The 18318-nt window shown below is 39.6% G+C and overlaps 1 pseudogene; it reads right to left on the bottom strand.

Annotated features, from left to right (window-relative positions):
• Positions 1 to 10643: 10643 nt before the first annotated feature.
• Positions 10644 to 12427, bottom strand: LOC143885261 (cytochrome P450 89A2 pseudogene; annotated as a pseudogene).
• Positions 12428 to 18318: the final 5891 nt, after the last annotated feature.

The following is an 18318-nucleotide window of genomic DNA, read 5'->3' as shown; positions in this document are numbered from 1 at the left end:
GCTAGCTCGACCATGTTCTTAATAAGTGCACTCTCCTAGTTTGTCTTTTCTTCTTTGTTTAACTTGCCCAGGGGAGTGTTATCGACACTAGGGGTGGACATGGTTCCGGGTTGAACCCGAAGAACCGAACTGAACCGGCCTATTTGGTTCGGTTCCATATTTATATGGTTCGGTTCCGGTTCATACTATTTGGAACCAATTGTACATGGTTCGGTTCTAGATTTGGGTTTCGTGGAACCGAGAACCGACCCCCAACTGATAAATCACCCCCCGTTTCCATGAGAAAATTCACCCCCTTTAAAGTTTTGCTTTGCCTTTTAAATTTTAATGCACCCCCCTTTAACATTTTGCTTTGCCTTTTAATCTTAGTGTACATTGGTCCATGACTGTGTGCGTGTCTTAACTTTCACTGTCTTAAGTTTCACTGAATATACATTGGACAAATTACAGTGATCTGAACTAATGATTGCATAATCTGTCTTAAGAAAGTGTGAAAGAATATACATTGGATTGCATGGCTCAGAAACTGGATTATGGATATACATTGCATAACTCAGAAACTGGGTATACATTGCACCTGGGTAAACCCAGAAGCGAACCGAACCGATCAAGTTCAGTTCTGGTTCGGTTCGGTTCCAAAGATAAATGGTTCGGTTCTGGTTCCAAACTTTTGGGAACCGATTACATATGGTTCGGTTATGGGTATACCCCAAAACCGAACCGAACCGAACCGAACCATGTCCACCCCTAATCGACACTACTGTATTTTAACACTCTCACTAACTCAGCTTGTCTTTTCCTTGATTTTTTAACCGTTTTCTCCGCAAATTTGTAGACACCTTCCTTGTAGCAGTAACAATCTCTTGAAATCTTTTGAGATCTTTGTACCCGTTAATGAACTAGTGAAAACATAGGTTCTTTCCTCATTTGGATCAACTCTTCGGGAATTTACTTGTTGTAAGGGTTCTTATTCAATTTATGAGACAATCGAATTTAGGATATTTAGGATCCGGTCAAAATGGGGTGTCTACACATGCGCCCAATCTTTAGAAATTTGCGCATGGGCTATCGTAAAATGGTAACATTCCTTACATCCCTTAGCTTTGGCAAAAGGTAAACGGTTTTGAGACCTTAGATCTTGCTAAGTTAAGAAGCCAAATAAAATAAGCGAGAGAGTGATGTAGAGGCATCCCTTAACCCATCAGCATCTAAGAATTCTCCATTAGTCTAGGGTAATTTTTGTTTTCTATCTACTTGTTCTAATAGGATAGCTTTGTCATTTTTGGATATTTGTCATGTCCATTTATGTCTTTGTCCATCGGCAAGGGTAGTTTGTTTATTTTGACTACTTTTTCTTAATTTTTTGTCATTTACTCTAAGTAGGGGGCGATAGGTCATTTTACTTCGCAATTACCTATAAAAGATCATTTTACCTCCATTTGAACTTATACGTGGATTTTTAGAAACTGAAAAATGAATTTGAGTTTTTACCCAGAATAGATCTAGCAACCTTTTTGGAGGGGAAAATTTCCCTTGCAAATTTCATCCAAGGGAAGGAGCTCTTGATTTTCAATCTTTCTACCCTTGAACTGCAAGGGGCTTTTGGTGATGACTGATCTGGCATCCAATTGCTAGATCAAGTTCATTACCATTTGAAGAAAACCATAAAAAAAAATTTGAAGAATCAATTGGTGCAGATTCTTGTTATTCTAAACATTACTTTAGTGATCCCTTGGATCTTTGGCAAAGAAATCAAAGAAAAATTTGCAATTGAATGAGATGGGTCTGTAATACCTTGTGCCATGGCTTGTCCTTGAAGACGTGTAATCTGACAATCCTTGTAGCTTTTCTGAACACGACGAAAGGCCCAGAAACGCCCCTTTGTTCTTCTCTTCCTTTGCACACCACTCGGTCTATGGGAACCTTTCTTTGAGAAAAACTCTCAATCTCTCGATTGCTCTCAAGTTTGTAGAGTGTAGAAAGAGGGACCGAGGGTCTCCTTTTATAGGCAAAGCTCCCATAGAAATTATATTCTAATGCCCAATTTGTTTGGTCACTTTAATCAAAATAGAAAGTGATATTTAAGTCACCTTTCCGTTCCCAAACATTTCCAAATACAAGGGATTACCCTATCTACATGAAAGGTTGCTAAACATGCAAGGCCACACTCAAATTTATCAAGTCTGAGCATAGCAATCCTTGTTTTCCAAGGATTCTATTAAGTTAAGAAACTTTACACATTTGGTAATTTCCAACAGTTTCCTACTTGGCCTGCATTGTCTTTCTACCTTTCATATTATCAACTTTATATTCCATTCAATAAGTTACACCAACAACAGATCATGTAATATCCAATGACCTCCCATGGTCACAAAGTTAGCAAACTTACCAACATGAACAAGGTCCACTTTATGTCATTACCAACATTCTGCTTTTCAAAATATCCATTCAATGTGCACAATACAAATAATTGAAAAAGCAGATAACTTTATTTATTAGTATCTAAATCTCGAAAGTGATCACATTACAATGTCTATAAACTTTATGCAGACTCCCACCAATCAACGTAATTGGCCTTACCCATTAACCTTATGCTTGATTTATGGTCATTAATGACCTCAAATGGTAAGCCTTTCGTTATTGGACCTGCTAACATATGTGCGGTACTTATGTACTCAATAGACATTAATTGATCATGAATTATCTTCCTCACGACAATATGTCAACACATTGACTATTTGTGTTATTTGTCGTTCTTGAAAAAGTAAAACTACAACGGAATTACAACACATTCTCAGTAACTTGTTGATTATCAACAAGGTAACACTCTGTGACAAAATTCCACAACTTCAAGGAATAGCTCAAGGCCTTGTAATACACCATGATTTCAAAACCGAATGTGGAAGCAACTAATGGTGTATATTTTATGTTCATCCACGATTCAAGAATCCTTAAGCAGAACTCTAGGTGTCCGAAAATTTTAAAGTCATAATTAGATTAACTAATTTCCTTAGGGTCATCTCATCGACTATATGTGAGCCTTTAGTCCCTTACACACAACCTTCTTGGCAGCTTCCTAATGATCCATTCATAGGATCACATTGGTAGCTTCTAAGCTGGCCCACCACATAGATTATGCAGAGACAGGTGCAAACTCAAGCATTTATGAGATTCCCAAATGCTGACCAATATTGAATTCTCGTTTATTTGCTCATGTTTGATCTTGGGACCTACAAACTTAACTGAATATATCATCACTAACCACAAGGGGAACCACTTGTGGGGCACTTATCCATGTTGATAATTCAAGGACCTTTATCATTATAGGCTTTCCGAGAAAATCCCGGTAATGCTCGAGTCCTAATTAGGTGAACATAGACTTCTATCATATAGAATGTTTCACCTAAACCTTTATACCAAGATTCCTTCCAAGACATAGTCAACAAGGCACTAGAGTAATTCATCACCTTTGAGCAGAAGAATTACCTGGGCCAAGAGCCTACACTTGCTTGGTCTCAATACAACATGGACAAAGTAATGCTACTAGAGCGTAGTACACTATCAACTCGCAAATACCAAAGTGATGGTATCACTCTCACTGTCCCTAAGATATTCACTTATCCATAACATATTTATTGAACCTAAATCTTATGATTATATGTAAAACTTTTAGTACCACAACCGAGATGTCTAGTGCAAATCTAGACCATAAGGGGCTACAAAATCGTGAGTATACATAAAGAGACTTTCTTTGAAACTAGAGAGAAAGTCTCTTATTGCTCTCTTCTGAGTGCAGCCTTTTGCAATCAGCCATACTTTATGCATCTCAATGTCATCATTGGAGTCAAATATTAATCTTAAAAGATCCACCTATAGCCAACTGGCTTGACTCAATCTGGCAACTTGTTGAGTTTCTAAATTTGATTCTTTTCTATTTAGAGCAGATCTTCCTTCATGGCGTCAAGCCACTGAGCTGAATGATCATCCATTATGGCTGGATGGAAAAAGAAGGGATCATGGCACTCTCACTAAGGTCACCATTATTCCCAGCTCTGCGAATCTTGTCTCTAAAATACAGGTACTATCTGTAGGGCAAGAAAACCAAGAACCCTTAAATCTCTTAGGATAATCACTTAAATAGCAACTACTTGTCTTAGGATCCAACTATCCTTGATTGGACATTGGAGACTTTAGCCTCGGCCAATGAATCATGATATGTGTAAATACTCTAATCTCTGCTCCGTAATGACACACAAGGGGTCTTAATTATTCACTAAGTAGGAATCCAAGTTAAGATCTGCACCATCGTCTTTAAGGCATCTCCCAATAGGCATTCAAACAAAGATGATTTGCACAATGTGCTCATCATTATGTCCACAAGAGTACAGTCTCGCTTTTAAGAGATGAACAATAACAGCTGAAAAATTATACTATAAGGGTCAGAGATTAATGATCTATTTCACTAACATTCAGAGTCAGAAAAGGTCTGCCGATCTTACCATGAATGATCTTTAGTGGACCGATACTCTAAGTGATACCCTTAAACCCTTACCATTATACTTTTTCCTTTAATGTACTCCACAGAAACACTGGAATCAATAGAATTAAATTATTTAGAACTTTCCTTTCAATCAATCCATCAAACAGATATGCAGTCTAATATTTGACTCACTGATTAGATAAGCTCTTATCCACTTGATTTGCTTATTTCCAACATTACTATCTTATTCTCATGTAAGGTAATTCGACTTTGATCATAAGAAGAAACCAATCTGAATCTTTATGGATTGTACTAAAAAATACCACATGCATACTAAATGGGAATGGGAAAATTAGAAATAATCAAGTTTCCTGAAATAAGATTTTTAAAATCAATGAAAAACCATATCCAGAAATGAACAAAGAACAATAACGACCTCAAATCTGTACTTTATTCTCATTCCCTACTGTACTGAGCTAATTTTCATCTGCTTAGAATCTACTCATAAGAATCCTCACATGAAGATTAAATATGGATAGTAAGATCTGAATCTATTCATCAATTTATTTTTAGAAGTACTCACTTGGAAAAATAGGGTCCTATAATATTTTTCCAACCATCACAAACTTAAGGTATTGTTACTTGATGTGTGATCCATCTACCACAAGGGCGACACTAAATACAAAGTTTTAATCTCTTATTGGCTGACCCTGCTGGGTCACTATATCTGCTTATGTTGCATTTGAAATGACCTCAGAGTAAACATTATTAAAGCTGTAAGCTCCAAGACTTCAAAAATATGCTCATAAAGACCTCTTTGGTCAACTTACTTTAGGGTTATCTAATCTCATCTTGAGGGTACTAAGGAGTGTCATGAACGATCATTTGAATAGTTGATCCACTATGTCAACAATCCTCATTTGCATTCTGAGCTAGAACAAGTATCTTGGATTGAGGTCAAGATGAAGTTCTTAGACTAATATGATTACTATTCACAAGTTTTCTTCATATGTGAATTTAGTGGGCATGTCTAATGTATAGTCTATCCATATAGCCTGAAACTTATTGATCTGTTACATCACTCTGGTTTTATTCTACCAATGTACTTTAATATAATCAAGTATCCATGCTAGACACCTTTAGGGTTCAATTTCATGGACCTACATTTTCTAACAAGCTCACTACTTTTAACACCTATTATTCACAATTGGAGTTTAAGTAGCATTTAACATTCTATGATTTGTTAGGTCTTTACAAGATCACCCAAAATATCCTTATGTGATCTTGCCGAGACACCTGTCATGTCATCGTGGCCCTTTTGTTGGACCGAACCACGACACACAGTGGGTTCTCACCACAAGACAAGTGAAAAGGAACAACCTAGCACTAGGAATTCCATTGTCATTGGGCAGAATAGAATTCCAATCCCAATTATTCATTTCTAACATCCTCATAGCACGAAAACAACTTGGACAAGCATTCTTGGTTGGGTTAAACCTTTTCATGCTTGGGTGGTTGCCAGTTGAATATGATTTCATACAATAGATTGTAATATACACCCACACAATAATTTAAGGAGATTACACAACTAAAGTTGGTCATAAAAGATAAGATCCATCAAAGTATTTATCTTAGAAAATACAACATCTCAATCACATGCATAGAGGCTACAATTATGAAATTTTGCAATCACATATACAAAATTACATAAGAGCAATGACCTTCCATTGGGCCGATCAAATCCCTTATGCAACTTGCAAGATTGAAAACTCTCACAGTGTGCATACACATGTAAGCCTCCCAATTTCTGCCTCACGGCCAATAGAGATCCTTTGAAAACTTTATTGCGTGAATCCAAATAATCATTTACATATAGGCACAAAAACCTTTTATGTAAACAATAAGCTTGTAGAAACAGTAGTTGGGTGCATAAGGGAAACTAAATAGATACAAGTGCAACAATAGTGCTTATCCATGACCAACCAATAATGCAACTCACAAGATATTAATCCCTTAGTGTGTGTTCACATATATTAGGCTCTTAATTTGTGCTTCAAGATTAGTAGGAATCCATTGGAAACTTTATTGCATGAATCCAATGGTCCTTCTCATAACATGCACAAATATTTTGTAAGTAATTCAACTAAATTTGAATATAAAAGTACACATAAAATATAGTTGGATGTATAAATAGAGCCTAATAGCTCATCTTCATATTAGATTCATGTCTAACAATAAAATTAAGATGTACCCAAATAATAGTATTGCCTCATAACCTCAAGAATGAGGAATCAAAATGGTTAAAAGATAAGTTGGGGCATACAAAACATTCACAATGTCTATTTGTGTGCATGGAAAAAGTAAACCAGACAAGCATATCACAAAAAGATACTTTGTACAACTAATTCATCTAAGTAAGACCAAACAAGTATCAGTTGTGAGAAATAGAAAACTGCAACTCTAAAGGGTCCAAAACCTACTCACAAGAGGAGGCCCACAAGGACATTTACACATGAACTATAAGATCCGAACCTTAGATGGCTTCGAAACCCACGCCAATGGATCTGGAACACTGAAAAACCTTAGAAAACAATCCTATCTTGTAAAAAGTTTCTCAAAAATGGGTTCAAAAAGCTTGTAGTAAGGGAACCCAAATATGCCAAAAAGTTCAGATTTCATACAAAATGAAAGGCTATGGCCCTAAAACTTTTTCGAAGATAGAGGGGACCTAGAGGGTTCCGGAACAGATTTCGGTTTGCCAAGAACCGGAGGGGAGAAGGCCGAACTAGCCTTCGGAAAGATTCTGGTCTCAGATAAATTCATCCCCCTTCTGATTTTTCACTTCCCCGAGGATAATTCACCCCCTTCTAGTTGTAGCTTCACCAAGATGCCACACTTAATGGATATTTAAAAAAAAAACTACCATGCTTTTAAACTTCCTAAATAACCAAACAGTATTAAAAGTTTTTATAACTGCTGATCAAGGTCGTCTTTTATGGTTTAAACTTGCAACTTTCTTAATAAATTATAGGATCGCCATTCAACTTTAGAGGTTATATCTAACAATCCGACCATTATTTTCATGAAAATTTAGGGGAATAATCTACAGTTGAAAGGGAACTAGTACTGGAAGCTTGCCGGAAAACTTTCTCGTTTGCCGGCAGCAACATATTTTCCAGCGATCTTCAAGTATAGCTTAAAAACCCAGAAAATTTGTTTTTCTCTGATTTCAAAGCCTATAACCATAGCTCTGATACCAAATGTTATTATAAACATTACTTTAGTGATCCCTTGGATCTTGGCAGTGAAATCAAAGAAAAATTCGAAATTAAATGAGATGGGTTTGTAGTACCTTGTGCCATGGCTTGTCCTTGACGACATATAATCTGACGATCCTCGTAGCTTTTCCGAGTACGGCGAAAGGCCAGAAACGCCCATTTGCTCTTCTCTTCTTTTGCACACCACTCAGTCTATGGGAAACCTTACTTTGAGCAAAACTCTCAGTCTCATTATTGCTCTTAAGTTTGTAGAGTGTAGAAAGAGGTACCAAGGGTCTCCTTTTATAGGCAAAGCTCCTATAGAACTTCTATTCTAATGTTCAATTCGTTTGGTCACTTTAATCAAAATAGAAAGTGATATTTAAGTCACCTTTCCCTTGCCAAACATTTCCAAATACAAGATATTACCCTACGTACATAAAAGGTTGCTAAACATGCAAGGCCACACTCAAATTTAGTAAGTCTAAACATAGCAATCCTTACTTTCCAAGGATTCTATTAAGTTTAGAAACTTTACACATTTGGCAATTTCCAACAATTCTAGGTAAGAGTAACCTGAAATACAATTTTTTATGGATTTCTTTGCTAATTCCTTCAAATTTTTTTCAAATTAGTTTGGAGCTAAAATTAAGGTAATTAAGGTCCTAATGCTTTGTGCCTTCTTTGTCCTAAAATTTCATTTACTGTAAGTGAGCTTTACTTAGATCAATAACCTATCAAATTTGGAGAAATTTGGTTGGTAACTGTTGGGGGTAAATAAGACCCCAATCATGTGGTAACACATGCGTAGGCGATCGAGCATGCTCTGTCGAATGCCACCACATAGCACCGCGGAACATGCCCTTCACATGGTGATCTATCTTCCACGGCATGCGAAGACTACACGATGTAAGCCACACGCCGCTCCTATGCCCAATGGACTGCTCGATGGGCCCCGTTCCACATCATTTCTAATCATGCCACTGCCCAGTTGCATCCTGTCAAAGGCCACACCATTGTCACTTGATACCCAGACGATCTTGCAACACCAACGCCGACACCAATATCAAAGATTTCCCCGGCAAAATATCATCGTCGCACTGCAAGTCTCGAAACATCCACCTATAAAGGGTAAGCCTCCACTCCAGTTCCGGGGTACGCCCCATCAACAATCCATAGCCTCTTTTCTTTGCATTTAGCTCTATCTTTTGCCTTGATGGTGACTTGAGTGACAAAGAGATCCCCCAGAGTTCAAACTCCAGGTGTCTTTAACCTATGCCTGTGGGTGCAGGCCATTCCTCATAATCATTCCGTCGACCTCTTCCTTGCTAGAGCTGGAGTAGGAGAGACCCGCTTATACACTCGACCAGATTTGAGCCGCAATAGATTGGCGCCTACTATAGGGCCCGATTGTGTCCTCATATGTAAAAGGAGCTAAGTGTGAAGTAAAGAATCGAATACCATGACAACCAGAAGGAGTACTCAACGCACCACAAACCCCACCCCTGCACTAGAGGTGCTGAGTGTGGGGAACCAAGAGCAGCTAACAACAGTTAGTGTAATGTTTTCAATCCTCTGACTCGGAGAATGGTCCAGCTCGATTGACGAACAGACGTGGTAACCCACTTCAAGAAAGGATAATGGAGCAGGAGGTGTAGAGGCCAATGGAGGAAGAGCCGCAGATACTGCGTGAAGAATACCTTGCAGCCCCGACCCAAAGCCATGATCCTTCCATTTCAGCCTCTAGCTCCAGTCGCGATCATCTCGCCCAGAAGGTTAAGACTTTTTGGATCCTGGCATTATTAGCCACGATCATTTCTAGCCCTCTTCAGGATCTCATGGGTCTTTCCATCTCATATGTTTGATCTTTTAGGTTGCTGGTCTTTTTATACTCGGCCTAGAAAGGTAAGACTTTATGGAACCTGGCACTATTAGCTTCCATTTGGGTCCTTTTGAAAGAGAGAAACACACAAACGTTTAAGAATGTGGTCAAAAGTGCAGCATTCTCATTCTCTAGAATCATTTCTTTAGTGGTTTCTTGGGCAAAGGTCCTCCAGAATTTCTCCTTTTATTCGGCCTCTGACATAAGAAGGTGATGGAAAGAGATTTGCAATAGCAGGGATAGCGAAGAGGTTGTTGCTCCTAGATGGATCCCCTTGTGTGGTTGAAGTTATATTTTGATAGATCTAGATTCGAAAACCTGGGGCCCTCAGGTATAGGAGGTCTCCTAAGAGATGAGAGGGGCCTACTCAGGACCTATAGGAATTAAAGATTCCAACCAAGTGGAAGTGAGGGCCTTCCTTCAAGGCATTAGACAAATGTCAGAAAGTGAAATGGATAACCTTATTGTGGAATGACATTCCCTGAACGTCGTCAAGTGGATGGAAAGCTGATCTCCTCACCTGTGGAGATTTTCCTAGCTCTTTGATGAGATCCTAGATCAGGTTGAGGGGCATTTGGTTCGCTATCATGTTAGGAGGTCGGCAAATGAAGAGGTAGATCCTCTTGCTTGGTCAGAGCGGAGTTAGAGCTTTTCGATATTCTTTCCCCTAGGGGTCTTTACTGCACATTTTCTTCTGATGCAGGCCCCATGACTACCTTGGTCATGGTTGGCTCTATGTAACACCATTTCAAAAAAATAATGACCCCTACAGGTTTGTCAACACGAAACCCAACCCAAGTAAACACCCATGATTACTAAACCTGGCCAAGGTTATTATTTTCGGGTTAGATTTCCAAAAAATTGACCCATGTTTCGGTAGTGAGACATGCTCACTTTTGTCTTTTATTATTTAACCTGTAGTCAAAAGCTATTACAATTCCCTAAAACGTCTCACCGGGCAATTAGAAAGGAAACAACAAGGAGAGCTTATCTCATTATCAAAACATTGTAGTGCAAATATCAGTATCCCTTTTTAAGCCCCATGAATATAAATGTGAAATTGGCCGGCAAGAACCGTGCGTCCTGCGTGACAAACTGATGCTAAAGTATTCTATGTAAATAACAAGTTTGACATCTCAACTCTATTTCAGTTTTATTTTACTTGATGTCACACATCATATTCATCAATTATTTATACGCTTTTTACAAAGATAAAGAAATGATATCAGCACGCCTTCTCTACTTTCTCCTTGGAACAATGGCTGCTCTAAGTGGGTTCTTCATGACTACGGTAAACGCTAGCTTCTCCGACATATCAATCTCTTCCTCATTGGCCTTCTTCCACTCGAATTCCCTCACCAAATTTGCCACGAAGTATTCTAGATGAAGTAAGGCAAGACCCATCCCTGGGCAAATCCTCCTCCCAACCCCAAAAGGCATCATTTTTATCTCCCTACTCCCTGTAATATCGACCTCTTCCCCCTCCAAGAACCTCTCCGGCCTAAACTCCATTGGATCCTTCCACACCTTCCCATCCAGACCCATCTCTGCCACAGTAAAATTCAAAGTTGCCTCTTTTGGTATCACATACCCTTCTATAGACACCTCTTCCGTCACAGAATGAGGCAGCACAAAGTGCGCAGGCGGGTGTCTTCGTAGCCCCTCCATGATCACCACTTTCAAATACGGCATCTTCTGTAAATCCTCTTCTTTGATGGAGTCTTCTTCTTTCACAACCCCTTTAATCTCTTCGAACAGTTTGGATTGTATCTCCTGGCTCTTCACCAGATTGGCCATAATCCACTGCAACGCTGTGGATGTTGTGTCTGTCCCCGCATTTAGAAACTCGGAACAGAGTGTGCTGATCTCCCCTTTCGTGAGCTTCCTTCCCCCTTCGTCCGGGAGATCTAGACCCAAAAGGGAATCAACGTATGAGAACAAGAAGAAGTCTTCGTCGTTACCGTCCAGCAGTTGTTTCTTTTGATTTTCTCTACGGGCTTTGATAAGTGGACCGAGAAGCTCATCTTGTTCTCGGCGAAGGTCTAGTAGCTCGTTCCACCGCTTGCGGAAAATGATTTTCCCAATCTTGGGAAAGAAAGCAAAAACATTGAATCTCACGAAACCCAAGAGCAATCGTTGTTGTATGGATTCGATTTTTTTGACCAAATCTTCCTCGAGTTTCTGACCAAAACACATAAGTAAGAGCAAGCAAAACATGGCATATTGAAAGCCCTCGAGGACGGGAACCGTCCCATCACTAGATTCGGATTCATATCTAAATTTTTTTATCAAAAGATTGAGGACCCATTCGCGGCCGTGGGCGTAAGATTTAACACGAGAAGAGTTGAGAAGTTCGGACATGAGGTTTCGACGAAGGAGGCGCCATAGAGGACCGTAGGGTGCAGAACTAATGTTGTGTTGGTTGGAGTTGATGATGCGTCCGGCCTCAGTTGCCGAGGGTCGGTCAGCAAATGTGGCGCCCTTTTGAATGAGGATTTGGTGGGTAAGAGAGTGGTCGGAGACGAAGATAGTCGGACGAGGACCGATGTGGAGGGTGATGATGGGGCCGTATTTGGACCTAAGCTGCCGGAGAATGGGCTCTATGTCGAAGAGGGATCTGCCTAGCCATAGGAGGTTGCCTAGAAAGGGGAGAGTTGGAGGACCAGGTGGGAGCTTTCTCTGTTTTTTGTTAGTTATGGTGAGGGTGAGGAATCTAAGGAAAATGCAAATAGAGAGGGTGAAGAAGATGAGGGACCACATTTCCATAGGAATGAAAGAATACGTAATTGTCATCCATCGAGATGTAGTTTTATATTGGTTTGAAGATAAGAGGAGAGACGTCACGGAATTGGGTTCGTCAATGGGGCCCACTTGTTTATTTTGATTTGAGATCTCCTTTGATTTTGGTCAAGATCGCATGGAGGACCTCTTCAAGTATGTTGACAAGCAATTTCGTGGATGCTGCCCCTGAACAATTATTTTCAATAGGGACACCTCTTCTGGATGAAAATATCTTATGGGAACCATTAGGCTCATAACACCCTTGGGATCAATGGTGACGATTAATTCTAGGATCCCATGCGGAACATTTACTTGCAATCGTGACCATTGATCTTGTAGGACATGATGAGGTGAACTCATTAGGTCTTGGTTAGGGGTGTAAACGAGCCGAGCCGAGCCGAGCTTGGCCAGGCTCGGCTCGGCTCGGGCTCGGCTCGGCTCGGGCTCGCGAGCCTTACCGAGCTTGGGTTATATTAAGTTCACACCCCTCAATTTCCCTGGACAGCCCTATATAGTGTAATTTCACTACTTTTTTTACACTATGGGGGGTGGTCCAAGTAACAAATGGGGTTCCTAAAATGAAGTGACATATTTTGCCTCCCCCTTTCACTCCCTGGACAACCCTTTTAGTGTATATATTAATATATAATATATATATTTAAATATATTAAATTCTTAACGAGCCTTAACGAGCCGAGCCTGGCCTAAATCGGGCTCGGCTCGTTAAGCTTAAGGAGCCTGGCGAGCCGGCTCGGCTCGGCTCGTTAAGGATTCGAGCCGAGCTCGAGCGAGCTTCCGAGCCCGAGCCAAAATTGACACCCTTAGTCTTGGTCCCTTAAGGACTGGCGTCCTATGCAAAAGATAAAGAATTTCAAAAATCAACGGCTCAGCTTTTGTTAGTAGAACCCTAAAAGCACTAGATGATCAATGGCCTGTGATCATCTGATCAAGGTGTACTCAACCGCATTTGGCTGGACTTATTGTCGGCCCATGGATCCAATCACATAAATGTTGCTAGGGATGACAATGGACCCGACGAACCGATGGATCCCAAGTATCCAAATGTTAATGGATAGGTTTTAATAATGAGTAGTCGCTCTATAGATCGGAGGGTTAGGATCATCCTATAGATTGGGCCAGGCTTTTGCTCTATCAGAAAAGTACTCACTCCAATGCGATTGAGAGGAAGTCTGGAACTTTGTGAATGAAGACAACAGCTTTTGTCTCCATTTACGATGTGGGTGGCCGGTCTGACATACGACAGACCAGTCGTGAAATGCCTTTTGCGATGGACGCTAGCAATTCCCGTCCAATAATGTGAAAACTTTATTTATAAATGGTCAAACTAGAAAACTCTTTTCGCATATAAAGAAAAGTATAAGACTTCTTTTGCAAAACTCTCCTAAAAAAAATTGCTTGTCAACCTTCTAGAAAAAGAGCCACATAACTTGGCCAACAAGCATCCTAATTGCCAATGGGGGACATCAAAATACAAGAATTTCCAACGGGATACACATTTTTGAAAAATTGTTAAAGAGGGTCGATAATCCCCTTTTAGAGACTTGATAACCCCATTTCGTCCCTCTCTAATAATTTTTCAAAAGTATGTCCCCCATTGGCAATTCTCGTATTTTGATGTCTCCCATTGGCAATTTTTCCTAAAAATTATTTGAAGTACTCACATATGCACATGACTTTAAAGTTAAACCTAATTATTTGCATATAGAGTACTGCGAGGGACCGAGGAACCAATGGGTTCTCGCTGCAACATCACAAGCCACCCTTAGGTTTTGAAATATCAACAAAAACTAATTTTGTTTTTGCAAACATGGCACATTCTCTTGGTAGGTCGATGTTCGGTCGTACTCCTTGTTTCCATATCATTTTCCTATGCATATTCTATTATAGATGAAACTAGTTGTAGGCTTGTGCGATGCACAGGGCGGCCCAAAAAAGAAAGCTTTATAACTTTTTTTAGAAAAAAAAATGAAAAGAAAGAAGAAACATTCATGAGTAAGATATAGAAAAAATTTCAACAGAAGAGGGCATGAGAAATTCATCCAAACAAGTAAGGACATACCTTTAACAAAAAATAATGAATAATTGAAATATAGAACCAATTTAAGCACAAAAACAAAGGAATTCATAAAGTTTTGCCAAACAGATCATGAATCTGAAACAAAATCAGAAATAAATAACCTAAAAGGGTCGAATAAAAATGCTACTCATGCATGAAAGAAACCTGAAAGGGCCAAATAAAAATGCTACTCACGTATGAAAGAAAATGTTGCACTATTTTTTTTTTACTACAGAGGTCAAGATGCATTAATTTTTTATTACCTTTTTTCTATTTAGGTGGAAGATTGAGAGTCAAAAAGCCCTGATTGCAGATTAAACCAGTAAAAAAAGAAGAAATTAGTAAGTAAAGTTACCTGTAAGGAGAAGCAACAAAATGGAATGGCCATGGAGAAATCCATGAACCCAAAATTGCAAATAAAGAAGAGTTCTATGGAAAATGGGAATGGCAATAGAGCAAGTGAAATGAATACCCCAAAGACATATTTTATATTGATTAGAATCAGAACACATGGCTTTTGGAATTCCAAAAGCCATGCGTTTGGAATTCCAGGCGCTACTCATACTTCCAGAGAATTAAACGGTGAAGAGACTTTTTTGGGATATAAAGAGTCGCGCAAAGACATGCGTTTTGAGAGAGTGAGTTTTAGAGAGAGAGAGGGGAATAAATATGTACTACGATTCAGAGAGATTTTTGGAGGATTTATCTACTAAATTAAAGGAGTATTACTTGTTATTCTAAACATTAACTTAATGATCCATTTGGATCTTGGGCAATGAAAATCAAAGAAAAAGTTAAATTTGACAAGATGTAGGATTTTTAAGAAACCCAAAAACGCTGCGAAATACGAAGCTCGGCTGTTTTTGGACGAGCTCATTATTTGGACATCCTCCAACCATAGCTATTAGACGAGCTCTTTTGGCCGGACTCATTTGTACGAGCTCCTTTGGCCGAACTTAGAATTTTTAAGAATCCCAAAAATGCTGCGAAATACGAAGCTCGGCTGGTTTTTGGACGAGCTCATTATTTGGGCATCCTCCAACATTAGCTATTAGACGAGCTCTTTTGGCCGGACTCGTTTGTACGAGCTCCTTTGGCCGACCTACAACTTAGGATTTTTAAGAATCCCAAAAACGCTGCAAAATGCGAACCTCGGCTGGTTTTTAGACGAGCTCATTATTTGGACTTCCTCCAACCATAGCTATTAGACGAGCTCTTTTGGCCGGACTCGTTTGTACGAGCTCCTTTGGCCGAGCTACAACTTGGGATTTTTAAGAATCCTAAAAACGCTGTAAAATATGAAGCTCGACTGGTTTTTGGAAGAGCTCATTATTTGGACATCCTCCAACCATAGCTATTAGACGAGCTCTTTTGGCCGGACTCGTTTGTACGAGCTCCTTTGGCCGAGCTACAACTTAGGGTTTTTAAGAATCCCAAAAACACTGCGAAATACGAAGCTCGGTTGGTTTTTGGACGAGCTCATTATTTGGGCATCCTCCAGATATAGCTATTAGACGAGCTCTTTTGGCCGAGCTACAACTTAGGATTTCTAAGAATCCTAAAAACACTGCAAAATATGAAGCTCGGCTGGTTTTTGGATGAGCTCATTATTTGGACATCCTCCAACCATAGCTATTAGACGAGCTCTTTTGACCGGACTCATTTGTACGACCTCCTTTGGCCGAGCTACAACTTAGGATTTTTAAGAATCCCAAAAATGCTGTGAAATACGTAGCTCGGCTGGATTTTTGGACGTCCTCCAACCGTAGCTATTAGACGAGCACTTTTGGGCGGACTTAGTTTGTGGTCGTTTCCACGTCCCTGACTTGTGTTGTCGGCTTGTGGGCGTGACATACATAAAATTCTGTGAATAATAAGCCCATACAGGGAACTTAGTGTATGTTGGAGACATAATTATGATAAGCTTTGGTATAATGGGGCTGCAAGAGAAGGAAGAGAGATAAATACCCCTCGTCATATATTCAAGTCAATGATTAAGGGCATATAAAAATCAATTTAATAGATATAACTCACTGTTCATCATCACCCACATATTCCCTATTGGAAGAAATGTCAACCATTCCCCATTCGCTAAGGTCATGTTTTCGATCATATTCAAGTCAATGATTAAGGGCATATAAAAATCAATTTAATAGATATAACTCACTGTTCATCATCACCCACATATTCCCTATTGGAAGAAATGTCTACCATTCCCCATTCGCTAATGTCATGTTTTCGATCTTCACACTGATCACACCCACCACCAATGAGACCCAAATTAGGTTACATGTATATGGATTCTTATTTCAACTGGGTGCATAGAAAATTAAACTATCTTATTATTATTGATTATTATTTTTTAGTGTAATCACACTTCATCTCTTTGATTTTCTAACTTTCACACTAGAGACGATACGCTTCCATTTAGGCCACGTTTGGCAACCATGAATTTTTTTTTCATGATAAATTAGTTTATGTAAGTGGTGAGAGAGTGGGGTAGGGCAGGTGTGAGGAGGAGAGATTTGAGAGGGCATAAATGATTAGAGTGTGAGAAGTGATTAAAAACAAGGAAAATCAATCATATTTTGGGTGGAGTTGTTTGTTTCCTTGTCTTTCAAGATTTTCTTACCCTCTCCTTAACCGGCCCTTCTCCTGTTAATCCCTCTCCCACCCTCATTTCCCATTGGGTAAGCTAATATTCCAAGTAAAAAAAGTCATGGAAGCCAAACATGCCCTTAGGCTCTTTTTCTTTAGAGCGTAAAACAAAATTTACATCCATTTTTAGTGGAAAATGGGCACAAATTTTGTTTTACACCCATTTTACATCCGAATATGTCACGCCCCTGACCCCATTGTGTAGATATTGTCCGGTTCTCGGTCATCTACCGTTCTCGGTTTTGTTTTCCAACAGCACTAATCGTGCCTAACCCACTCCGTGGGGCCCGCCCCTTGGAGAGGCTGAAAGGGCGCCTACATAGGGAGAGGAGAAATTCACATATATAGCCCAGTAACTTTTCCTCCCTTTCCGATGTAGGATCTTTCAATCCTCCCCCCTTAGGGCCCAGCGTCCTCGCTGGCACACCGTACTGGATGGAAGGTCCCGCTCTGATACCATTCTGTCACGCTCTGACTCCATTGTGTAGATTTTGTCCGGTTCTGGGTCATCTACCCTCCCCGGTTTTGTTTTCCAACAGCACTAACCGTGCCTGACTCACTCCGCGGGGCCCGCCCCTTGGAGATGCTGGAAATGCATCTACATAGGGAAATGAGAAATCCACATATATAGCCCAGTAACCTTTCCTCCCTTTTCGATGTGGGATCTTTAAGAATCCCCGTTGTAAAATTTGCATAAAACAAATTCTATTCTAATTTTCCAGAAAAAATGTGCCTAAAATTTATTTTAAACACCGATTTTATGTCGAGAGAAAGGGAGCCTGGTAGAAAATTTTTAACCAAATAAAAGGAAATCCGTTGTCTTCTCACATAAAGACCTATTTATTTCACATGGTATATGAAAAACTACATTGGCATAATAGTAATCTCACTTCCCACCATACCATCTTTTTCTAGATGTCTGATGACTTACGTAACCATTGATGACATAAAAAAATCAGTTAATTTTGTATGCTCCTGTCACATTCTAAAATATAGAAAGAGGAAAGAAAACAACACTACTTGAAAATGACAAGGGCATATTGCTAGCTACCTTAGTGCCAGCGAGAGTGAGCCCTCTTGCAGCCATTGTCCAATAAACTAACATCTCATGGTTACAAAAATCTAGGGCAGTGATATCATGAGACCTTTTCTTATAAGGCCATTTGAATTATCAAGGTGGGTC

Source organism: Tasmannia lanceolata, unplaced genomic scaffold, assembly GCF_043159265.1.
Source record: "Tasmannia lanceolata isolate RefF3 unplaced genomic scaffold, GAP_Taslan_0.1 ptg000008l, whole genome shotgun sequence".
In the NCBI taxonomy this organism is placed as follows: Eukaryota; Viridiplantae; Streptophyta; class Magnoliopsida; order Canellales; family Winteraceae; genus Tasmannia; species Tasmannia lanceolata.
The sequence above is the reverse complement of the archived record's forward strand: the minus strand, read 5'-3'. Positions and strand labels throughout refer to the sequence as shown.